The sequence below is a fragment of the Taudactylus pleione genome, unplaced genomic scaffold, assembly GCF_031769625.1.
Source record: "Taudactylus pleione unplaced genomic scaffold, aTauple2 ptg000473l, whole genome shotgun sequence".
Classification (NCBI taxonomy): domain Eukaryota; kingdom Metazoa; phylum Chordata; class Amphibia; order Anura; family Myobatrachidae; genus Taudactylus; species Taudactylus pleione.
In genome coordinates this window covers 6908153-6934159 of record NW_028284875.1, presented here as the reverse complement: position 1 = coordinate 6934159, position 26007 = coordinate 6908153, and the positions used below count along the sequence as shown (strand labels likewise).

Sequence of the window (26007 nt, the reverse complement as noted above, 5' to 3'; positions counted from 1 at the left end):
CAAAACAGATTGATGCAACTCTTTTACCAATAAAGAGGTAGTCTTTTGCATTCCATTTTGTTGACTAACTAAAGTAATGTTTACAGTGCATATGAACCAAAGCAGATGTGTGTACTGGTACCTTAAAAACAGTCATGTTTGTGATTTTTTTCTGCCTTCATATCAGGATGTTCAGCTAGCAGATGATAATCATTAACTGATGACATTAGAAAAAAAATTACATTTGCTCCAGGTGAGGCTTGAACTCACAACCTCGGCATTGCTCAACAGATACTGTCTTATAAGTACCGCGCGCTAACAGATTGTGCCACAGGAGCACATGGTCAAAGTGTATTATTTTTAGTTGAGTGATTTTAGCATCGAGTTGACTAAGTATATTAACTTGGTTTATTAATTTTAAATTAGTTACTTTTTAAATCCACTAAACTACTGCACCCAATATTAAAGTACCTAATAAAAGTAATATTCTAATCATAAGTTAATCAATTATATTGTGCATTTGTGTTATTGCCCAGTTTTATGTTTCCTTAGGTGTATATTGCAATGAATTCATGCCATTGCTGTACAGTTCAATATTATCAAAATTGTAAAATATTTCCTGTTTATAAATAATTCCTGTTTATTTATCTTAAATAATATTTGCTATAAATATATGTAACTTCAATGTTGCATAGGGATAATATACACTATAATACCAAAAAGTGCAGTATCTTTAAATAAAAATAAGTTAAATCTCACTTGTGCTCTATATTTAAAGGTAAACATTGTTTTTTTGGTCTGTAGCACCTAAATTGTCAGTAAAGTCAGTGTCCAAAGAAATATAAAAAGCAGAAAATTACCCTTTTGATGACATGGATGAAAGGACTTCAAGAAACCCATCAGCAATTGCCATAGACATTGTTATTTTGTAGCCACTCTGATATTAAATTGCAATTAAAACTTAATAGGTATGTTTTGGTATATATGGATTTCATGCAATACCATTAAGACAGTCACCTGCATTGAAAAAAAGCATAACTTCTAGAATGAGAATGAGCATCAAAGGAACATGCATCCTAGATGAGACTTGAAGCCACTGTCCCAGGTGATAGCAAACTTATCCGGAAACTAATCCACAATGTCATCAGGATAAATGTCTGCTTTTAGATACAGGGCCATAATTTTGCAAGCTGAACAGTACCGGATTGTTAAGCAGATAAAAGTTTCTGGTGGAGCCATTTGTGCAGTATCAAGCAAGAATAAAGGGAACATCTCCAGTAATTATATGGATGAAATAAAGCCCAGATGAGACTTGAAACCACAATCCTTAGCTTAGGAGGCCAGTGCCTTATCCATTAGGCCAGTGGGGCTTAGTAACATCTTTGTGTGAAACTGATTTTTTCATTAGTATAATCATTAATTGTTGCGATATAGGAAAGCCGTTTATTTGTGTTCTTTGCTTTACAAATCCCAGCATGAAATGTGATTGTACTAACCAGACCTAATAGTGTGGACCCTCATGTTACATTGCAGCAAAACAGATTGATGCAACTCTTTTACCAATAAAGAGGTAGTCTTTTGCATTCCATTTTGTTGACTAACTAAAGTAATGTTTACAGTGCATATGAACCAAAGCAGATGTGTGTACTGGTACCTTAAAAACAGTCATGTTTGTGATTTTTTTCTGCCTTCATATCAGGATGTTCAGGTAGCAGATGATAATCATTAACTGATGACATTAGAAAAAAAATTACATTTGCTCCAGGTGAGGCTTGAACTCACAACCTCGGCATTGCTCAACAGATACTGTCTTATAAGTACCGCGCGCTAACCGATTGCGCCACAGGAGCACATGGTCAAAGCATATTATTTTTAGATGAGTGATTTTAGCATCGAGTTGACTAAGTATATTAACTTGGTTTATTAATTTTAAATTAGTTACTTTTTAAATCCACTAAACTACTGCACCCAATACTAAAGTACCTAATAAAAGTAATATTCTAATCATAAGTTAATCAATTATATTGTGCATTTGTGTTATTGCCCAGTTTTATGTATCCTTAGGTGTATATTGCAATGAATTCATGCCATTGCTGTACAGTTCAATATTATCAAAATTGTAAAATAATTCCTGTTTATAAATAATTTCTGTTTATTTATCTTAAATAATATTTGCTATAAATATATGCAACTTCAATGTTGCATAGGGAAAATATACACTATAATACCAAAAAGTGCAGTATCTTTAAATAAAAATAAGTTAAATCTCACTTGTGCTCTATATTTAAAGGTAAACATTGTTTTTTTTGGTCTGTAGCACCTAAATTGTCAGTAAAGTCAGTGTCCAAAGAAATATAAAAAGCAGAAAATTACCCTTTTGATGACATGGATGAAAGGACTTCAAGAAACCCATTAGCAATTGCCATATACATTGTTATTTTGTAGCCACTCTGATATTAAATTGCAATTAAAACTTAATAGGTATGTTTTGGTATATATGGATTTCATGCAATACCATTAAGACAGTCACCTGCATTGAAAAAAAGCATAACTTCTAGAATGAGAATGAGCATCAAAGGAACGTGCATCCTAGATGAGACTTGAAGCCACTGTCCCAGGTGATAGCAAACTTATCCGGAAACTAATCCACAATGTCATCAGGATAAATGTCTGCTTTTAGATACAGGGCCATAATTTTGCAAGCTGAACAGTACCGGATTGTTAAGCAGATAAAAGTTTCTGGTGGAGCCATTTGTGCAGTATCAAGCAAGAACAAAGGGAACATCTCCAGTAATTATATGGATGAAATAAAGCCCAGATGAGACTTGAAACCACAATCCCTAGCTTAGGAGGCCAGTGCCTTATCCATTAGGCCAGTGGGGCTTAGTAACATCTTTGTGTGAAACTGATATTTTCATTAGTATAATCATTAATTGTTGCGATATTGGAAAGCCGTTTATTTGTGTTCTTTGCTTTACAAATCCCAGCATGAAATGTGATTGTACTAACCAGACCTAATAGTGTGGACCCTCATGTTACATTGCAGCAAAACAGATTGATGCAACTCTTTTACCAATAAAGAGGTAGTCTTTTGCATTCCATTTTGTTGACTAACTAAAGTAATGTTTACAGTGCATATGAACCAAAGCAGATGTGTGTACTGGTACCTTAAAAACAGTCATGTTTGTGATTTTTTTCTGCCTTCATATCAGGTTGTTCAGGTAGCAGATGATAATCATTAACTGATGACATTAGAAAAAAAATTACATTTGCTCCAGGTGAGGCTTGAACTCACAACCTCGGCATTGCTCAACAGATACTGTCTTATAAGTACCGCACGCTAAACAATTGCGCCACAGGAGCACATGGTCAAAGTGTATTATTTTTAGTTGAGTGATTTTAGCATCGAGTTGACTAAGTATATTAACTTGGTTTATTAATTTTAAATTAGTTACTTTTTAAATCAACTAAACTACTGCACCCAATACTAAAGTACCTAATAAAAGTAATATTCTGATCATAAGTTAATCAATTATATTGTGCATTTGTGTTATTGCCCAGTTTTATGTATCCTTAGGTGTATATTGCAATGAATTCATGCCATTGCTGTACAGTTCAATATTATCAAAATTGTAAAATAATTCCTGTTTATAAATAATTCCTGTTTATTTATCTTAAATAATATTTGCTATAAATATATGTAACTTCAATGTTGCATAGGGAAAATATACACTATAATACCAAAAAGTGCAGTATCTTTAAATAAAAATAAGTTAAATCTCACTTGTGCTCTATATTTAAAGGTAAACATTGTTTTTTTGGTCTGTAGCACCTAAATTGTCAGTAAAGTCAGTGTCCAAAGAAATATAAAAAGCAGAAAATTACCCTTTTGATGACATGGATGAAAGGACTTCAAGAAACCCATCAGCAATTGCCATAGACATTGTTATTTTGTAGCCACTCTGATATTAAATTGCAATTAAAACTTAATAGGTATGTTTTGGTATATATGGATTTCATGCAATACCATTAAGACAGTCACCTGCATTGAAAAAAAGCATAACTTCTAGAATGAGAATGAGCATCAAAGGAACATGCATCCTAGATGAGACTTGAAGCCACTGTCCCAGGTGATAGCAAACTTATCCGGAAACTAATCCACAATGTCATCAGGATAAATGTCTGCTTTTAGATACAGGGCCATAATTTTGCAAGCTGAACAGTACCGGATTGTTAAGCAGACAAAAGTTTCTGGTGGAGCCATTTGTGCAGTATCAAGCAAGAATAAAGGGAACATCTCCAGTAATTATATGGATGAAACAAAGCCCAGATGAGACTTGAAACCACAATCCCTAGCTTAGGAGGCCAGTGCCTTATCCATTAGGCCAGTGGGGCTTAGTAACATCTTTGTGTGAAACTGATTTTTTCATTAGTATAATCATTAATTGTTGCGATATAGGAAAGCCGTTTATTTGTGTTCTTTGCTTTACAAATCCCAGCATGAAATGTGATTGTACTAACCAGACCTAATAGTGTGGACCCTCATGTTACATTGCAGCAAAACAGATTGATGCAACTCTTTTACCAATAAAGAGGTAGTCTTTTGCATTCCATTTTGTTGACTAACTAAAGTAATGTTTACAGTGCATATGAACCAAAGCAGATGTGTGTACTGGTACCTTAAAAACAGTCATGTTTGTGATTTTTTTCTGCCTTCATATCAGGATGTTCAGGTAGCAGATGATAATCATTAACTGATGACATTAGAAAAAAAATTACATTTGCTCCAGGTGAGGCTTGAACTCACAACCTCGGCATTGCTCAACAGATACTGTCTTATAAGTACTGCGCGCTGACCGATTGCACCACATTAGCACATGCCCAAAGTGTCTTATTTTTAGTTGAGTGATTTTAGCATCGAGTTGACTAAGTATATTAACTTGGTTTATTAATTTTAAATTAGTTACTTTTTAAATCCAATAAACTACTGCACCCAATATTAAAGTACCTAATAAAAGTAATATTCTAATCTTAAGTTAATCAATTATATTGTGCATTTGTGTTATTGCCCAGTTTTATGTATCCTTAGGTGTATATTGCAATGAATTCATGCCATTGCTGTACAGTTCAATATTATCAAAATTGTAAAATAATTCCTGTTTATAAATAATTTCTGTTTATTTATCTTAAATAATATTTGCTATAAATATATGTAACTTCAATGTTGCATAGGGAAAATATACACTATAATACCAAAAAGTGCAGTATCTTTAAATAAAAATAAGTTAAATCTCACTTGTGCTCTATATTTAAAGGTAAACATTGTTGTTTTGGTCTGTAGCACCTAAATTGTCAGTAAAGTCAGTGTCCAAAGAAATATAAAAAGCAGAAAATTACCCTTTTGATGACATGGATGAAAGGACTTCAAGAAACCCATCAGCAATTGCCATAGACATTGTTATTTTGTAGCCACTCTGATATTAAATTGCAATTAAAACTTAATAGGTATGTTTTGGTATATATGGATTTCATGCAATACCATTAAGACAGTCACCCACATTGAAAAAAAGCATAACTTCTAGAATGAGAATGAGCATCAAAGGAACGTGCATCCTAGATGAGACTTGAAGCCACTGTCCCAGGTGATAGCAAACTTATCCGGAAACTAATCCACAATGTCATCAGGATAAATGTCTGCTTTTAGATACAGGGCCATAATTTTGCAAGCTGAACAGTACCGGATTGTTAAGCAGATAAAAGTTTCTGGTGGAGCCATTTGTGCAGTATCAAGCAAGAACAAAGGGAACATCTCCAGTAATTATATGGATGAAATAAAGCCCAGATGAGACTTGAAACCACAATCCCTAGCTTAGGAGGCCAGTGCCTTATCCATTAGGCCAGTGGGGCTTAGTAACATCTTTGTGTGAAACTGATATTTTCATTAGTATAATCATTAATTGTTGCGATATAGGAAAGCCGTTTATTTGTGTTCTTTGCTTTACAAATCCCAGCATGAAATGTGATTGTACTAACCAGACCTAATAGTGTGGACCCTCATGTTACATTGCAGCAAAACAGATTGATGCAACTCTTTTACCAATAAAGAGGTAGTCTTTTGCATTCCATTTTGTTGACTAACTAAAGTAATGTTTACAGTGCATATGAACCAAAGCAGATGTGTGTACTGGTACCTTAAAAACAGTCATGTTTGTGATTTTTTTCTGCCTTCATATCAGGATGTTCAGCTAGCAGATGATAATCATTAACTGATGACATTAGAAAAAAAATTACATTTGCTCCAAGTGAGGCTTGAACTCACAACCTCGGCATTGCTCAACAGATACTGTCTTATAAGTACCGCACGCTAAACGATTGCGCCACAGGAGCACATGGTCAAAGTGTATTATTTTTAGTTGAGTGATTTTAGCATCGAGTTGACTAAGTATATTAACTTGGTTTATTAATTTTAAATTAGTTACTTTTTAAATCAACTAAACTACTGCACCCAATACTAAAGTACCTAATAAAAGTAATATTCTGATCATAAGTTAATCAATTATATTGTGCATTTGTGTTATTGCCCAGTTTTATGTATCCTTAGGTGTATATTGCAATGAATTCATGCCATTGCTGTACAGTTCAATATTATCAAAATTGTAAAATAATTCCTGTTTATAAATAATTCCTGTTTATTTATCTTAAATAATATTTGCTATAAATATATGTAACTTCAATGTTGCATAGGGAAAATATACACTATAATACCAAAAAGTGCAGTATCTTTAAATAAAAATAAGTTAAATCTCACTTGTGCTCTATATTTAAAGGTAAACATTGTTTTTTTGGTCTGTAGCACCTAAATTGTCAGTAAAGTCAGTGTCCAAAGAAATATAAAAAGCAGAAAATTACCCTTTTGATGACATGGATGAAAGGACTTCAAGAAACCCATCAGCAATTGCCATATACATTGTTATTTTGTAGCCACTCTGATATTAAATTGCAATTAAAACTTAATAGGTATGTTTTGGTATATATGGATTTCATGCAATACCATTAAGACAGTCACCTGCATTGAAAAAAAGCATAACTTCTAGAATGAGAATGAGCATCAAAGGAACGTGCATCCTAGATGAGACTTGAAGCCACTGTCCCAGGTGATAGCAAACTTATCCGGAAACTAATCCACAATGTCATCAGGATAAATGTCTGCTTTTAGATACAGGGCCATAATTTTGCAAGCTGAACAGTACCGGATTGTTAAGCAGATAAAAGTTTCTGGTGGAGCCATTTGTGCAGTATCAAGCAAGAACAAAGGGAACATCTCCAGTAATTATATGGATGAAATAAAGCCCAGATGAGACTTGAAACCACAATCCCTAGCTTAGGAGGCCAGTGCCTTATCCATTAGGCCAGTGGGGCTTAGTAACATCTTTGTGTGAAACTGATATTTTCATTAGTATAATCATTAATTGTTGCGATATAGGAAAGCCGTTTATTTGTGTTCTTTGCTTTACAAATCCCAGCATGAAATGTGATTGTACTAACCAGACCTAATAGTGTGGACCCTCATGTTACATTGCAGCAAAACAGATTGATGCAACTCTTTTACCAATAAAGAGGTAGTCTTTTGCATTCCATTTTGTTGACTAACTAAAGTAATGTTTACAGTGCATATGAACCAAAGCAGATGTGTGTACTGGTACCTTAAAAACAGTCATGTTTGTGATTTTTTTCTGCCTTCATATCAGGATGTTCAGCTAGCAGATGATAATCATTAACTGATGACATTAGAAAAAAAATTACATTTGCTCCAAGTGAGGCTTGAACTCACAACCTCGGCATTGCTCAACAGATACTGTCTTATAAGTACCGCACGCTAAACGATTGCGCCACAGGAGCACATGGTCAAAGTGTATTATTTTTAGTTGAGTGATTTTAGCATCGAGTTGACTAAGTATATTAACTTGGTTTATTAATTTTAAATTAGTTACTTTTTAAATCAACTAAACTACTGCACCCAATACTAAAGTACCTAATAAAAGTAATATTCTGATCATAAGTTAATCAATTATATTGTGCATTTGTGTTATTGCCCAGTTTTATGTATCCTTAGGTGTATATTGCAATGAATTCATGCCATTGCTGTACAGTTCAATATTATCAAAATTGTAAAATAATTCCTGTTTATAAATAATTCCTGTTTATTTATCTTAAATAATATTTGATATAAATATATGTAACTTCAATGTTGCATAGGGAAAATATACACTATAATACCAATAAGTGCAGTATCTTTAAATAAAAATAAGTTAAATCTCACTTGTGCTCTATATTTAAAGGTAAACATTGTTTTTTTGGTCTGTAGCACCTAAATTGTCAGTAAAGTCAGTGTCCAAAGAAATATAAAAAGCAGAAAATTACCCTTTTGATGACATGGATGAAAGGACTTCAAGAAACCCATCAGCAATTGCCATATACATTGTTATTTTGTAGCCACTCTGATATTAAATTGCAATTAAAACTTAATAGGTATGTTTTGGTATATATGGATTTCATGCAATACCATTAAGACAGTCACCTGCATTGAAAAAAAGCATAACTTCTAGAATGAGAATGAGCATCAAAGGAACGTGCATCCTAGATGAGACTTGAAGCCACTGTCCCAGGTGATAGCAAACTTATCCGGAAACTAATCCACAATGTCATCAGGATAAATGTCTGCTTTTAGATACAGGGCCATAATTTTGCAAGCTGAACAGTACCGGATTGTTAAGCAGATAAAAGTTTCTGGTGGAGCCATTTGTGCAGTATCAAGCAAGAACAAAGGGAACATCTCCAGTAATTATATGGATGAAATAAAGCCCAGATGAGACTTGAAACCACAATCCCTAGCTTAGGAGGCCAGTGCCTTATCCATTAGGCCAGTGGGGCTTAGTAACATCTTTGTGTGAAACTGATTTTTTCATTAGTATAATCATTAATTGTTGCGATATTGGAAAGCCGTTTATTTGTGTTCTTTGCTTTACAAATCCCAGCATGAAATGTGATTGTACTAACCAGACCTAATAGTGTGGACCCTCATGTTACATTGCAGCAAAACAGATTGATGCAACTCTTTTACCAATAAAGAGGTAGTCTTTTGCATTCCATTTTGTTGACTAACTAAAGTAATGTTTACAGTGCATATGAACCAAAGCAGATGTGTGTACTGGTACCTTAAAAACAGTCATGTTTGTGATTTTTTTCTGCCTTCATATCAGGTTGTTCAGGTAGCAGATGATAATCATTAACTGATGACATTAGAAAAAAAATTACATTTGCTCCAGGTGAGGCTTGAACTCACAACCTCGGCATTGCTCAACAGATACTGTCTTATAAGTACCGCACGCTAAACAATTGCGCCACAGGAGCACATGGTCAAAGTGTATTATTTTTAGTTGAGTGATTTTAGCATCGAGTTGACTAAGTATATTAACTTGGTTTATTAATTTTAAATTAGTTACTTTTTAAATCAACTAAACTACTGCACCCAATACTAAAGTACCTAATAAAAGTAATATTCTGATCATAAGTTAATCAATTATATTGTGCATTTGTGTTATTGCCCAGTTTTATGTATCCTTAGGTGTATATTGCAATGAATTCATGCCATTGCTGTACAGTTCAATATTATCAAAATTGTAAAATAATTCCTGTTTATAAATAATTCCTGTTTATTTATCTTAAATAATATTTGCTATAAATATATGTAACTTCAATGTTGCATAGGGAAAATATACACTATAATACCAAAAAGTGCAGTATCTTTAAATAAAAATAAGTTAAATCTCACTTGTGCTCTATATTTAAAGGTAAACATTGTTTTTTTGGTCTGTAGCACCTAAATTGTCAGTAAAGTCAGTGTACAAAGAAATATAAAAAGCAGAAAATTACCCTTTTGATGACATGGATGAAAGGACTTCAAGAAACCCATCAGCAATTGCCATAGACATTGTTATTTTGTAGCCACTCTGATATTAAATTGCAATTAAAACTTAATAGGTATGTTTTGGTATATATGGATTTCATGCAATACCATTAAGACAGTCACCTGCATTGAAAAAAAGCATAACTTCTAGAATGAGAATGAGCATCAAAGGAACATGCATCCTAGATGAGACTTGAAGCCACTGTCCCAGGTGATAGCAAACTTATCCGGAAACTAATCCACAATGTCATCAGGATAAATGTCTGCTTTTAGATACAGGGCCATAATTTTGCAAGCTGAACAGTACCGGATTGTTAAGCAGATAAAAGTTTCTGGTGGAGCCATTTGTGCAGTATCAAGCAAGAATAAAGGGAACATCTCCAGTAATTATATGGATGAAATAAAGCCCAGATGAGACTTGAAACCACAATCCCTAGCTTAGGAGGCCAGTGCCTTATCCATTAGGCCTGTGGGGCTTAGTAACATCTTTGTGTGAAACTGATTTTTTCATTAGTATAATCATTAATTGTTGCGATATAGGAAAGCCGTTTATTTGTGTTCTTTGCTTTACAAATCCCAGCATGAAATGTGATTGTACTAACCAGACCTAATAGTGTGGACCCTCATGTTACATTGCAGCAAAACAGATTGATGCAACTCTTTTACCAATAAAGAGGTAGTCTTTTGCATTCCATTTTGTTGACTAACTAAAGTAATGTTTACAGTGCATATGAACCAAAGCAGATGTGTGTACTGGTACCTTAAAAACAGTCATGTTTGTGATTTTTTTCTGCCTTCATATCAGGATGTTCAGGTAGCAGATGATAATCATTAACTGATGACATTAGAAAAAAAATTACATTTGCTCCAGGTGAGGCTTGAACTCACAACCTCGGCATTGCTCAACAGATACTGTCTTATAAGTACTGCACGCTGACCGATTGCACCACATGAGCACATGGTCAAAGTGTCTTATTTTTAGTTGAGTGATTTTAGCATCGAGTTGACTAAGTATATTAACTTGGTTTATTAATTTTAAATTAGTTACTTTTTAAATCCACTAAACTACTGCACCCAATATTAAAGTACCTAATAAAAGTAATATTCTAATCATAAGTTAATCAATTATATTGTGCATTTGTGTTATTGCCCAGTTTTATGTATCCTTAGGTGTATATTGCAATGAATTCATGCCATTGCTGTACAGTTCAATATTATCAAAATTGTAAAATAATTCCTGTTTATAAATAATTTCTGTTTATTTATCTTAAATAATATTTGCTATAAATATATGTAACTTCAATGTTGCATAGGGAAAATATACACTATAATACCAAAAAGTGCAGTATCTTTAAATAAAAATAAGTTAAATCTCACTTGTGCTCTATATTTAAAGGTAAACATTGTTTTTTTGGTCTGTAGCACCTAAATTGTCAGTAAAGTCAGTGTCCAAAGAAATATAAAAAGCAGAAAATTACCCTTTTGATGACATGGATGAAAGGACTTCAAGAAACCCATCAGCAATTGCCATATACATTGTTATTTTGTAGCCACTCTGATATTAAATTGCAATTAAAACTTAATAGGTATGTTTTGGTATATATGGATTTCATGCAATACCATTAAGACAGTCACCTGCATTGAAAAAAAGCATAACTTCTAGAATGAGAATGAGCATCAAAGGAACGTGCATCCTAGATGAGACTTGAAGCCACTGTCCCAGGTGATAGCAAACTTATCCGGAAACTAATCCACAATGTCATCAGGATAAATGTCTGCTTTTAGATACAGGGCCATAATTTTGCAAGCTGAACAGTACCGGATTGTTAAGCAGATAAAAGTTTCTGGTGGAGCCATTTGTGCAGTATCAAGCAAGAACAAAGGGAACATCTCCAGTAATTATATGGATGAAATAAAGCCCAGATGAGACTTAAAACCACAATCCCTAGCTTAGGAGGCCAGTGCCTTATCCATTAGGCCAGTGGGGCTTAGTAACATCTTTGTGTGAAACTGATATTTTCATTAGTATAATCATTAATTGTTGCGATATAGGAAAGCCGTTTATTTGTGTTCTTTGCTTTACAAATCCCAGCATGAAATGTGATTGTACTAACCAGACCTAATAGTGTGGACCCTCATGTTACATTGCAGCAAAACAGATTGATGCAACTCTTTTACCAATAAAGAGGTAGTCTTTTGCATTCCATTTTGTTGACTAACTAAAGTAATGTTTACAGTGCATATGAACCAAAGCAGATGTGTGTACTGGTACCTTAAAAACAGTCATGTTTGTGATTTTTTTCTGCCTTCATATCAGGATGTTCAGGTAGCAGATGATAATCATTAACTGATGACATTAGAAAAAAAATTACATTTGCTCCAGGTGAGGCTTGAACTCACAACCTCGGCATTGCTCAACAGATACTGTCTTATAAGTACCGCACGCTAAACGATTGCGCCACAGGAGCACATGGTCAAAGTGTATTATTTTTAGTTGAGTGATTTTAGCATCGAGTTGACTAAGTATATTAACTTGGTTTATTAATTTTAAATTAGTTACTTTTTAAATCAACTAAACTACTGCACCCAATACTAAAGTACCTAATAAAAGTAATATTCTGATCATAAGTTAATCAATTATATTGTGCATTTGTGTTATTGCCCAGTTTTATGTATCCTTAGGTGTATATTGCAATGAATTCATGCCATTGCTGTACAGTTCAATATTATCAAAATTGTAAAATAATTCCTGTTTATAAATAATTCCTGTTTATTTATCTTAAATAAGATTTGCTATAAATATATGTAACTTCAATGTTGCATAGGGAAAATATACACTATAATACCAAAAAGTGCAGTATCTTTAAATAAAAATAAGTTAAATCTCACTTGTGCTCTATATTTAAAGGTAAACATTGTTTTTTTGGTCTGTAGCACCTAAATTGTCAGTAAAGTCAGTGTCCAAAGAAATATAAAAAGCAGAAAATTACCCTTTTGATGACATGGATGAAAGGACTTCAAGAAACCCATCAGCAATTGCCATAGACATTGTTATTTTGTAGCCACTCTGATATTAAATTGCAATTAAAACTTAATAGGTATGTTTTGGTATATATGGATTTCATGCAATACCATTAAGACAGTCACCTGCATTGAAAAAAAGCATAACTTCTAGAATGAGAATGAGCATCAAAGGAACATGCATCCTAGATGAGACTTGAAGCCACTGTCCCAGGTGATAGCAAACTTATCCGGAAACTAATCCACGATGTCATCAGGATAAATGTCTGCTTTTAGATACAGGGCCATAATTTTGCAAGCTGGACAGTACTGGATTGTTAAGCAGATAAAAGTTTCTGGTGGAGCCATTTGTGCAGTATCAAGCAAGAATAAAGGGAACATCTCCAGTAATTATATGGATGAAATAAAGCCCAGATGAGACTTGAAACCACAATCCCTAGCTTAGGAGGCCAGTGCCTTATCCATTAGGCCAGTGGGGCTTAGTAACATCTTTGTGTGAAACTGATATTTTCATTAGTATAATCATTAATTGTTGCGATATAGGAAAGCCGTTTATTTGTGTTCTTTGCTTTACAAATCCCAGCATGAAATGTGATTGTACTAACCAGACCTAATAGTGTGGACCCTCATGTTACATTGCAGCAAAACAGATTGATGCAACTTTTTTACCAATAAAGAGGTAGTCTTTTGCATTCCATTTTGTTGACTAACTAAAGTAATGTTTACAGTGCATATGAACCAAAGCAGATGTGTGTACTGGTACCTTAAAAACAGTCATGTTTGTGATTTTTTTCTGCCTTCATATCAGGATGTTCAGGTAGCAGATGATAATCATTAACTGATGACATTAGAAAAAAAATTACATTTGCTCCAGGTGAGGCTTGAACTCACAACCTCGGCATTGCTCAACAGATACTGTCTTATAAGTACCGCACGCTAAAAGATTGCGCCACAGGAGCACATGGTCAAAGTGTATTATTTTTAGTTGAGTGATTTTAGCATCGAGTTGACTAAGTATATTAACTTGGTTTATTAATTTTAAATTAGTTACTTTTTAAATCAACTAAACTACTGCACCCAATACTAAAGTACCTAATAAAAGTAATATTCTGATCATAAGTTAATCAATTATATTGTGCATTTGTGTTATTGCCCAGTTTTATGTATCCTTAGGTGTATATTGCAATGAATTCATGCCATTGCTGTACAGTTCAATATTATCAAAATTGTAAAATAATTCCTGTTTATAAATAATTCCTGTTTATTTATCTTAAATAATATTTGCTATAAATATATGTAACTTCAATGTTGCATAGGGAAAATATACACTATAATACCAAAAAGTGCAGTATCTTTAAATAAAAATAAGTTAAATCTCACTTGTGCTCTATATTTAAAGGTAAACATTGTTTTTTTGGTCTGTAGCACCTAAATTGTCAGTAAAGTCAGTGTCCAAAGAAATATAAAAAGCAGAAAATTACCCTTTTGATGACATGGATGAAAGGACTTCAAGAAACCCATCAGCAATTGCCATAGACATTGTTATTTTGTAGCCACTCTGATATTAAATTGCAATTAAAACTTAATAGGTATGTTTTGGTATATATGGATTTCATGCAATACCATTAAGACAGTCACCTGCATTGAAAAAAAGCATAACTTCTAGAATGAGAATGAGCATCAAAGGAACATGCATCCTAGATGAGACTTGAAGCCACTGTCCCAGGTGATAGCAAACTTATCCGGAAACTAATCCACAATGTCATCAGGATAAATGTCTGCTTTTAGATACAGGGCCATAATTTTGCAAGCTGAACAGTACCGGATTGTTAAGCAGATAAAGGTTTCTGGTGGAGCCATTTGTGCAGTATCAAGCAAGAACAAAGGGAACATCTCCACTAATTATATGGATGAAATAAAGCCCAGATGAGACTTGAAACCACAATCCCTAGCTTAGGAGGCCAGTGCCTTATCCATTAGGCCAGTGGGGCTTAGTAACATCTTTGTGTGAAACTGATATTTTCATTAGTATAATCATTAATTGTTGCGATATAGGAAAGCCGTTTATTTGTGTTCTTTGCTTTACAAATCCCAGCATGAAATGTGATTGTACTAACCAGACCTAATAGTGTGGACCCTCATGTTACATTGCAGCAAAACAGATTGATGCAACTCTTTTACCAATAAAGAGGTAGTCTTTTGCATTCCATTTTGTTGACTAACTAAAGTAATGTTTACAGTGCATATGAACCAAAGCAGATGTATGTACTGGTACCTTAAAAACAGTCATGTTTGTGATTTTTTTCTGCCTTCATATCAGGATGTTCAGGTAGCAGATGATAATCATTAACTGATGACATTAGAAAAAAAATTACATTTGCTCCAGGTGAGGCTTGAACTCACAACCTCGGCATTGCTCAACAGATACTGTCTTATAAGTACCGCACGCTAACCGATTGCACCACAGGAGCACATGGTCAAAGTGTATTATTTTTAGTTGAGTGATTTTAGCATCGAGTTGACTAAGTATATTAACTTGGTTTATTAATTTTAAATTAGTTACTTTTTAAATCCACTAAACTACTGCACCCAATACTAAAGTACCTAATAAAAGTAATATTCTGATCATAAGTTAATCAATTATATTGTGCATTTGTGTTATTGGCCAGTTTTATGTATCCTTAGGTGTATATTGCAATGAATTCATGCCATTGCTGTACAGTTCAATATTATCAAAATTGTAAAATAATTCCTGTTTATAAATAATTCCTGTTTATTTATCTTAAATAATATTTGCTATAAATATATGTAACTTCAATGTTGCATAGGGAAAATATACACTATAATACCAAAAAGTGCAGTATCTTTAAATAAAAATAAGTTAAATCTCACTTGTGCTCTATATTTAAAGGTAAACATTGTTTTTTGGTCTGTAGCACCTAAATTGTCAGTAAAGTCAGTGTCCAAAGAAATATAAAAAGCAGAAAATTACCCTTTTGATGACATGGATGAAAGGACTTCAAGAAACCCATCAGCAATTGCCATAGACATTGTTATTTTGTAGCCACTCTGATATTAAATTGCAATTAAAACTTAATAGGTATGTTTTGGTATATATGGATTTCATGCAATACCATTAAGACAGTCACCTGCATTGAAAAAAAGCATAACTTCTAGAATGAGAATGAGCATCAAAGGAACATGCATCCTAGATGAGACTTGAAGCCACTGTCCCAGGTGATAGCAAACTTATCCGGAAACTAATCCACAATGTCATCAGGATAAATGTCTGCTTTTAGATACAGGGCCATAATTTTGCAAGCTGAACAGTACCGGATTGTTAAGCAGATAAAAGTTTCTGGTGGAGCCATTTGTGCAGTATCAAGCAAGAATAAAGGGAACATCTCCAGTAATTATATGGATGAAATAAAGCCCAGATGAGACTTGAAACCACAATCCCTAGCTTAGGAGGCCAGTGCCTTATCCATTAGGCCAGTGGGGCTTAGTAACATCTTTGTGTGAAACTGATTTTTTCATTAGTATAATCATTAATTGTTGCGATATAGGAAAGCCGTTTATTTGTGTTCTTTGCTTTACAAATCCCAGCATGAAATGTGATTGTACTAACCAGACCTAATAGTGTGGACCCTCATGTTACATTGCAGCAAAACAGATTGATGCAACTCTTTTACCAATAAAGAGGTAGTCTTTTGCATTCCATTTTGTTGACTAACTAAAGTAATGTTTACAGTGCATATGAACCAAAGCAGATGTGTGTACTGGTACCTTAAAAACAGTCATGTTTGTGATTTTTTTCTGCCTTCATATCAGGATGTTCAGGTAGCAGATGATAATCATTAACTGATGACATTAGAAAAAAAATTACATTTGCTCCAGGTGAGGCTTGAACTCACAACCTCGGCATTGCTCAACAGATACTGTCTTATAAGTACTGCGCGCTGACCGATTGCACCACATGAGCACATGGTCAAAGTGTCTTATTTTTAGTTGAGTGATTTTAGGATCGAGTTGACTAAGTATATTAACTTGGTTTATTAATTTTAAATTAGTTACTTTTTAAATCCACTAAACTACTGCACCCAATACTAAAGTACCTAATAAAAGTAATATTCTGATCATAAGTTAATCAATTATATTGTGCATTTGTGTTATTGGCCAGTTTTATGTATCCTTAGGTGTATATTGCAATGAATTCATGCCATTGCTGTACAGTTCAATATTATCAAAATTGTAAAATAATTCCTGTTTATAAATAATTCCTGTTTATTTATCTTAAATAATATTTGCTATAAATATATGTAACTTCAATGTTGCATAGGGAAAATATACACTATAATACCAAAAAGTGCAGTATCTTTAAATAAAAATAAGTTAAATCTCACTTGTGCTCTATATTTAAAGGTAAACATTGTTTTTTTGGTCTGTAGCACCTAAATTGTCAGTAAAGTCAGTGTCCAAAGAAATATAAAAAGCAGAAAATTACCCTTTTGATGACATGGATGAAAGGACTTCAAGAAACCCATCAGCAATTGCCATAGACATTGTTATTTTGTAGCCACTCTGATATTAAATTGCAATAAAAACTTAATAGGTATGTTTTGGTATATATGGATTTCATGCAATACCATTAAGACAGTCACCTGCATTGAAAAAAAGCATAACTTCTAGAATGAGAATCAAAGGAACGTGCATCCTAGATGAGACTTGAAGCCACTGTCCCAGGTGATAGCAAACTTATCCGGAAACTAATCCACAATGTCATCAGGATAAATGTCTGCTTTTAGATACAGGGCCATAATTTTGCAAGCTGAACAGTACCGGATTGTTAAGCAGATAAAGGTTTCTGGTGGAGCCATTTGTGCAGTATCAAGCAAGAACAAAGGGAACATCTCCACTAATTATATGGATGAAATAAAGCCCAGATGAGACTTGAAACCACAATCCCTAGCTTAGGAGGCCAGTGCCTTATCCATTAGGCCAGTGGGGCTTAGTAACATCTTTGTGTGAAACTGATATTTTCATTAGTATAATCATTAATTGTTGCGATATAGGAAAGCCGTTTATTTGTGTTCTTTGCTTTACAAATCCCAGCATGAAATGTGATTGTACTAACCAGACCTAATAGTGTGGACCCTCATGTTACATTGCAGCAAAACAGATTGATGCAACTCTTTTACCAATAAAGAGGTAGTCTTTTGCATTCCATTTTGTTGACTAACTAAAGTAATGTTTACAGTGCATATGAACCAAAGCAGATGTGTGTACTGGTACCTTAAAAACAGTCATGTTTGTGATTTTTTTCTGCCTTCATATCAGGATGTTCAGGTAGCAGATGATAATCATTAACTGATGACATTAGAAAAAAAATTACATTTGCTCCAGGTGAGGCTTGAACTCACAACCTCGGCATTGCTCAACAGATACTGTCTTATAAGTACTGCGCGCTGACCGATTGCACCACATGAGCACATGGTCAAAGTGTCTTATTTTTAGTTGAGTGATTTTAGGATCGAGTTGACTAAGTATATTAACTTGGTTTATTAATTTTAAATTAGTTACTTTTTAAATCCACTAAACTACTGCACCCAATACTAAAGTACCTAATAAAAGTAATATTCTGATCATAAGTTAATCAATTATATTGTGCATTTGTGTTATTGGCCAGTTTTATGTATCCTTAGGTGTATATTGCAATGAATTCATGCCATTGCTGTACAGTTCAATATTATCAAAATTGTAAAATAATTCCTGTTTATAAATAATTCCTGTTTATTTATCTTAAATAATATTTGCTATAAATATATGTAACTTCAATGTTGCATAGGGAAAATATACACTATAATACCAAAAAGTGCAGTATCTTTAAATAAAAATAAGTTAAATCTCACTTGTGCTCTATATTTAAAGGTAAACATTGTTTTTTTGGTCTGTAGCACCTAAATTGTCAGTAAAGTCAGTGTCCAAAGAAATATAAAAAGCAGAAAATTACCCTTTTGATGACATGGATGAAAGGACTTCAAGAAACCCATCAGCAATTGCCATAGACATTGTTATTTTGTAGCCACTCTGATATTAAATTGCAATTAAAACTTAATAGGTATGTTTTGGTATATATGGATTTCATGCAATACCATTAAGACAGTCACCTGCATTGAAAAAAAGCATAACTTCTAGAATGAGAATGAGCATCAAAGGAACATGCATCCTAGATGAGACTTGAAGCCACTGTCCCAGGTGATAGCAAACTTATCCGGAAACTAATCCACAATGTCATCAGGATAAATGTCTGCTTTTAGATACAGGGCCATAATTTTGCAAGCTGAACAGTACCGGATTGTTAAGCAGATAAAAGTTTCTGGTGGAGCCATTTGTGCAGTATCAAGCAAGAATAAAGGGAACATCTCCAGTAATTATATGGATGAACTAAAGCCCAGATGAGACTTGAAACCACAATCCCTAGCTTAAGAGGCCAGTGCCTTATCCATTAGGCCAGTGGGGCTTAGTAACATCTTTGTGTGAAACTGATTTTTTCATTAGTATAATCATTAATTGTTGCGATATAGGAAAGCCGTTTATTTGTGTTCTTTGCTTTACAAATCCCAGCATGAAATGTGATTGTACTAACCAGACCTAATAGTGTGGACCCTCATGTTACATTGCAGCAAAACAGATTGATTCAACTCTTTTACCAATAAAGAGGTAGTCTTTTGCATTCCATTTTGTTGACTAACTAAAGTAATGTTTACAGTGCATATGAACCAAAGCAGATGTGTGTACTGGTACCTTAAAAATAGTCATGTTTGTGATTTTTTTCAGCCTTCATATCAGGATGTTCAGGTAGCAGATGATAATCATTAACTGATGACATTAGAAAAAAAATTACATTTGCTCCAGGTGAGGCTTGAACTCACAACCTCGGCATTGCTCAACAGATACTGTCTTATAAGTACCGCGCGCTAACAGATTGCGCCACAGGAGCACATGGTCAAAGTGTGTTATTTTTAGTTGAGTGATTTTAGCATCGAGTTGACTAAGTATATTAACTTGGTTTATTAATTTTAAATTAGTTACTTTTTAAATCCACTAAACTTCTGCACCCAATATTAAAGTACCTAATAAAAGTAATATTCTAATCATAAGTTAATCAATTATATTGTGCATTTGTGTTATTGCCCAGTTTTATGTTTCCTTAGGTGTATATTGCAATGAATTCATGCCATTGCTGTACAGTTCAATATTATCAAAATTGTAAAATAATTCCTGTTTATAAATAATTCCTGTTTATTTATCTTAAATAATATTTGCTATAAATATATGTAACTTCAATGTTGCATAGGGAAAATATACACTATAATACCAAAAAGTGCAGTATCTTTAAATAAAAATAAGTTAAATCTCACTTGTGCTCTATATTTAAAGGTAAACATTGTTTTTTTGGTCTGTAGCACCTAAATTGTCAGTAAAGTCAGTGTCCAAAGAAATATAAAAGCAGAAAATTACCCTTTTGATGACATGGATGAAAGGACTTCAAGAAACCCATCAGCAATTGCCATAGACATTGTTATTTTGTAGCCACTCTGATATTAAATTGCAATTAAAACTTAATAGGTATGTTTTGGTATATATGGATTTCATGCAATACCATTAAGACAGTCACCTGCATTGAAAAAAAGCATAACTTCTAGAATGAGAATGAGCATCAAAGGAACATGCATCCTAGATGAGACTTGAAGCCACTGTCCCAGGTGATAGCAAACTTATCCGGAAACTAATCCACAATGTCATCAGGATAAATGTCTGCTTTTAGATACAGGGCCATAATTTTGCAAGCTGGACAGTACTGGATTGTTAAGCAGATAAAAGTTTCTGGTGGAGCCATTTGTGCAGTATCAAGCAAGAATAAAGGGAACATCTCCAGTAATTATATGGATGAAATAAAGCCCAGATGAGACTTGAAACCACAATCCCTAGCTTAGGAGGCCAGTGCCTTATCCATTAGGCCTGTGGGGCTTAGTAACATCTTTGTGTGAAACTGATTTTTTCATTAGTATAATCATTAATTGTTGCGATATAGGAAAGCCGTTTATTTGTGTTCTTTGCTTTACAAATCCCAGCATGAAATGTGATTGTACTAACCAGACCTAATAGTGTGGACCCTCATGTTACATTGCAGCAAAACAGATTGATGCAACTCTTTTACCAATAAAGAGGTAGTCTTTTGCATTCCATTTTGTTGACTAACTAAAGTAATGTTTACAGTGCATATGAACCAAAGCAGATGTGTGTACTGGTACCTTAAAAACAGTCATGTTTGTGATTTTTTTCTGCCTTCATATCAGGATGTTCAGGTAGCAGATGATAATCATTAACTGATGACATTAGAAAAAAAATTACATTTGCTCCAGGTGAGGCTTGAACTCACAACCTCGGCATTGCTCAACAGATACTGTCTTATAAGTACTGCGCGCTGACCGATTGCACCACATGAGCACATGGTCAAAGTGTATTATTTTTAGTTGAGTGATTTTAGCATCGAGTTGACTAAGTATATTAACTTGGTTTATTAATTTTAAATTAGTTACTTTTTAAATCCACTAAACTACTGCACCCAATATTAAAGTACCTAATAAAAGTAATATTCTAATCATAAGTTAATCAATTATATTGTGCATTTGTGTTATTGCCCAGTTTTATGTATCCTTAGGTGTATATTGCAATGAATTCATGCCATTGCTGTACAGTTCAATATTATCAAAATTGTAAAATAATTCCTGTTTATAAATAATTTCTGTTTATTTATCTTAAATAATATTTGCTATAAATATATGTAACTTCAATGTTGCATAGGGAAAATATACACTATAATACCAAAAAGTGCAGTATTTTAAATAAAAATAAGTTAAATCTCACTTGTGCTCTATATTTAAAGGTAAACATTGTTTTTTTGGTCTGTAGCACCTAAATTGTCAGTAAAGTCAGTGTCCAAAGAAATATAAAAAGCAGAAAATTACCCTTTTGATGACATGGATGAAAGGACTTCAAGAAACCCATCAGCAATTGCCATAGACATTGTTATTTTGTAGCCACTCTGATATTAAATTGCAATTAAAACTTAATAGGTATGTTTTGGTATATATGGATTTCATGCAATACCATTAAGACAGTCACCTGCATTGAAAAAAAGCATAACTTCTAGAATGAGAATGAGCATCAAAGGAACGTGCATCCTAGATGAGACTTGAAGCCACTGTCCCAGGTGATAGCAAACTTATCCGGAAACTAATCCACAATGTCATCAGGATAAATGTCTGCTTTTAGATACAGGGCCATAATTTTGCAAGCTGAACAGTACCGGATTGTTAAGCAGATAAAAGTTTCTGGTGGAGCCATTTGTGCAGTATCAAGCAAGAACAAAGGGAACATCTCCAGTAATTATATGGATGAAATAAAGCCCAGATGAGACTTGAAACCACAATCCCTAGCTTAGGAGGCCAGTGCCTTATCCATTAGGCCAGTGGGGCTTAGTAACATCTTTGTGTGAAACTGATATTTTCATTAGTATAATCATTAATTGTTGCGATATAGGAAAGCCGTTTATTTGTGTTCTTTGCTTTACAAATCCCAGCATGAAATGTGATTGTACTAACCAGACCTAATAGTGTGGACCCTCATGTTACATTGCAGCAAAACAGATTGATGCAACTTTTTTACCAATAAAGAGGTAGTCTTTTGCATTCCATTTTGTTGACTAACTAAAGTAATGTTTACAGTGCATATGAACCAAAGCAGATGTGTGTACTGGTACCTTAAAAACAGTCATGTTTGTGATTTTTTTCTGCCTTCATATCAGGATGTTCAGGTAGCAGATGATAATCATTAACTGATGACATTAGAAAAAAAATTACATTTGCTCCAGGTGAGGCTTGAACTCACAACCTCGGCATTGCTCAACAGATACTGTCTTATAAGTACCGCACGCTAAAAGATTGCGCCACAGGAGCACATGGTCAAAGTGTATTATTTTTAGTTGAGTGATTTTAGCATCGAGTTGACTAAGTATATTAACTTGGTTTATTAATTTTAAATTAGTTACTTTTTAAATCAACTAAACTACTGCACCCAATACTAAAGTACCTAATAAAAGTAATATTCTGATCATAAGTTAATCAATTATATTGTGCATTTGTGTTATTGCCCAGTTTTATGTATCCTTAGGTGTATATTGCAATGAATTCATGCCATTGCTGTACAGTTCAATATTATCAAAATTGTAAAATAATTCCTGTTTATAAATAATTCCTGTTTATTTATCTTAAATAATATTTGCTATAAATATATGTAACTTCAATGTTGCATAGGGAAAATATACACTATAATACCAAAAAGTGCAGTATCTTTAAATAAAAATAAGTTAAATCTCACTTGTGCTCTATATTTAAAGGTAAACATTGTTTTTTTGGTCTGTAGCACCTAAATTGTCAGTAAAGTCAGTGTCCAAAGAAATATAAAAAGCAGAAAATTACCCTTTTGATGACATGGATGAAAGGACTTCAAGAAACCCATCAGCAATTGCCATAGACATTGTTATTTTGTAGCCACTCTGATATTAAATTGCAATTAAAACTTAATAGGTATGTTTTGGTATATATGGATTTCATGCAATACCATTAAGACAGTCACCTGCATTGAAAAAAAGCATAACTTCTAGAATGAGAATGAGCATCAAAGGAACATGCATCCTAGATGAGACTTGAAGCCACTGTCCCAGGTGATAGCAAACTTATCCGGAAACTAATCCACAATGTCATCAGGATAAATGTCTGCTTTTAGATACAGGGCCATAATTTTGCAAGCTGAACAGTACCGGATTGTTAAGCAGATAAAGGTTTCTGGTGGAGCCATTTGTGCAGTATCAAGCAAGAACAAAGGGAACATCTCCACTAATTATATGGATGAAATAAAGCCCAGATGAGACTTGAAACCACAATCCCTAGCTTAGGAGGCCAGTGCCTTATCCATTAGGCCAGTGGGGCTTAGTAACATCTTTGTGTGAAACTGATATTTTCATTAGTATAATCATTAATTGTTGCGATATAGGAAAGCCGTTTATTTGTGTTCTTTGCTTTACAAATCCCAGCATGAAATGTGATTGTACTAACCAGACCTAATAGTGTGGACCCTCATGTTACATTGCAGCAAAACAGATTGATGCAACTCTTTTACCAATAAAGAGGTAGTCTTTTGCATTCCATTTTGTTGACTAACTAAAGTAATGTTTACAGTGCATATGAACCAAAGCAGATGTATGTACTGGTACCTTAAAAACAGTCATGTTTGTGATTTTTTTCTGCCTTCATATCAGGATGTTCAGGTAGCAGATGATAATCATTAACTGATGACATTAGAAAAAAAATTACATTTGCTCCAGGTGAGGCTTGAACTCACAACCTCGGCATTGCTCAACAGATACTGTCTTATAAGTACCGCACGCTAACCGATTGCACCACAGGAGCACATGGTCAAAGTGTATTATTTTTAGTTGAGTGATTTTAGCATCGAGTTGACTAAGTATATTAACTTGGTTTATTAATTTTAAATTAGTTACTTTTTAAATCCACTAAACTACTGCACCCAATACTAAAGTACCTAATAAAAGTAATATTCTGATCATAAGTTAATCAATTATATTGTGCATTTGTGTTATTGCCCAGTTTTATGTATCCTTAGGTGTATATTGCAATGAATTCATGCCATTGCTGTACAGTTCAATATTATCAAAATTGTAAAATAATTCCTGTTTATAAATAATTCCTGTTTATTTATCTTAAATAATATTTGCTATAAATATATGTAACTTCAATGTTGCATAGGGAAAATATACACTATAATACCAAAAAGTGCAGTATCTTTAAATAAAAATAAGTTAAATCTCACTTGTGCTCTATATTTAAAGGTAAACATTGTTTTTTGGTCTGTAGCACCTAAATTGTCAGTAAAGTCAGTGTCCAAAGAAATATAAAAAGCAGAAAATTACCCTTTTGATGACATGGATGAAAGGACTTCAAGAAACCCATCAGCAATTGCCATAGACATTGTTATTTTGTAGCCACTCTGATATTAAATTGCAATTAAAACTTAATAGGTATGTTTTGGTATATATGGATTTCATGCAATACCATTAAGACAGTCACCTGCATTGAAAAAAAGCATAACTTCTAGAATGAGAATGAGCATCAAAGGAACATGCATCCTAGATGAGACTTGAAGCCACTGTCCCAGGTGATAGCAAACTTATCCGGAAACTAATCCACAATGTCATCAGGATAAATGTCTGCTTTTAGATACAGGGCCATAATTTTGCAAGCTGAACAGTACCGGATTGTTAAGCAGATAAAAGTTTCTGGTGGAGCCATTTGTGCAGTATCAAGCAAGAATAAAGGGAACATCTCCAGTAATTATATGGATGAAATAAAGCCCAGATGAGACTTGAAACCACAATCCCTAGCTTAGGAGGCCAGTGCCTTATCCATTAGGCCAGTGGGGCTTAGTAACATCTTTGTGTGAAACTGATTTTTTCATTAGTATAATCATTAATTGTTGCGATATAGGAAAGCCGTTTATTTGTGTTCTTTGCTTTACAAATCCCAGCATGAAATGTGATTGTACTAACCAGACCTAATAGTGTGGACCCTCATGTTACATTGCAGCAAAACAGATTGATGCAACTCTTTTACCAATAAAGAGGTAGTCTTTTGCATTCCATTTTGTTGACTAACTAAAGTAATGTTTACAGTGCATATGAACCAAAGCAGATGTGTGTACTGGTACCTTAAAAACAGTCATGTTTGTGATTTTTTTCTGCCTTCATATCAGGATGTTCAGGTAGCAGATGATAATCATTAACTGATGACATTAGAAAAAAAATTACATTTGCTCCAGGTGAGGCTTGAACTCACAACCTCGGCATTGCTCAACAGATACTGTCTTATAAGTACTGCGCGCTGACCGATTGCACCACA

General features: G+C 33.7%; 7 non-coding genes across 7 annotated transcripts; all 7 read right to left on the bottom strand.

Moving 5' to 3' along the window:
* Positions 1-1736: 1736 nt before the first annotated feature.
* On the bottom strand, positions 1737-1829 carry TRNAI-UAU (transfer RNA isoleucine (anticodon UAU)). Its single transcript is given in 2 exon segments — positions 1737-1772; positions 1792-1829. It is a non-coding gene; the product is annotated as a tRNA-Ile (tRNA).
* Positions 1830-3249: 1420 nt separating this feature from the next.
* On the bottom strand, positions 3250-3342 carry TRNAI-UAU (transfer RNA isoleucine (anticodon UAU)). The gene is given in 2 exon segments: positions 3250-3285; positions 3305-3342. It is a non-coding gene; the product is annotated as a tRNA-Ile (tRNA).
* Positions 3343-9297: 5955 nt separating this feature from the next.
* Positions 9298-9390, bottom strand: TRNAI-UAU (transfer RNA isoleucine (anticodon UAU)). The gene is given in 2 exon segments: positions 9298-9333; positions 9353-9390. It is a non-coding gene; the product is annotated as a tRNA-Ile (tRNA).
* Positions 9391-12321: 2931 nt separating this feature from the next.
* On the bottom strand, positions 12322-12414 carry TRNAI-UAU (transfer RNA isoleucine (anticodon UAU)). The gene is given in 2 exon segments: positions 12322-12357; positions 12377-12414. It is a non-coding gene; the product is annotated as a tRNA-Ile (tRNA).
* Positions 12415-15345: 2931 nt separating this feature from the next.
* TRNAI-UAU (transfer RNA isoleucine (anticodon UAU)) lies at positions 15346-15438 on the bottom strand. The gene is given in 2 exon segments: positions 15346-15381; positions 15401-15438. It is a non-coding gene; the product is annotated as a tRNA-Ile (tRNA).
* A 4436-nt stretch (positions 15439-19874) lies between these two features.
* TRNAI-UAU (transfer RNA isoleucine (anticodon UAU)) lies at positions 19875-19967 on the bottom strand. The gene is given in 2 exon segments: positions 19875-19910; positions 19930-19967. It is a non-coding gene; the product is annotated as a tRNA-Ile (tRNA).
* Positions 19968-24408: 4441 nt separating this feature from the next.
* On the bottom strand, positions 24409-24501 carry TRNAI-UAU (transfer RNA isoleucine (anticodon UAU)). Its single transcript is given in 2 exon segments — positions 24409-24444; positions 24464-24501. It is a non-coding gene; the product is annotated as a tRNA-Ile (tRNA).
* Between the last annotated feature and the right edge of the window lie 1506 nt (positions 24502-26007).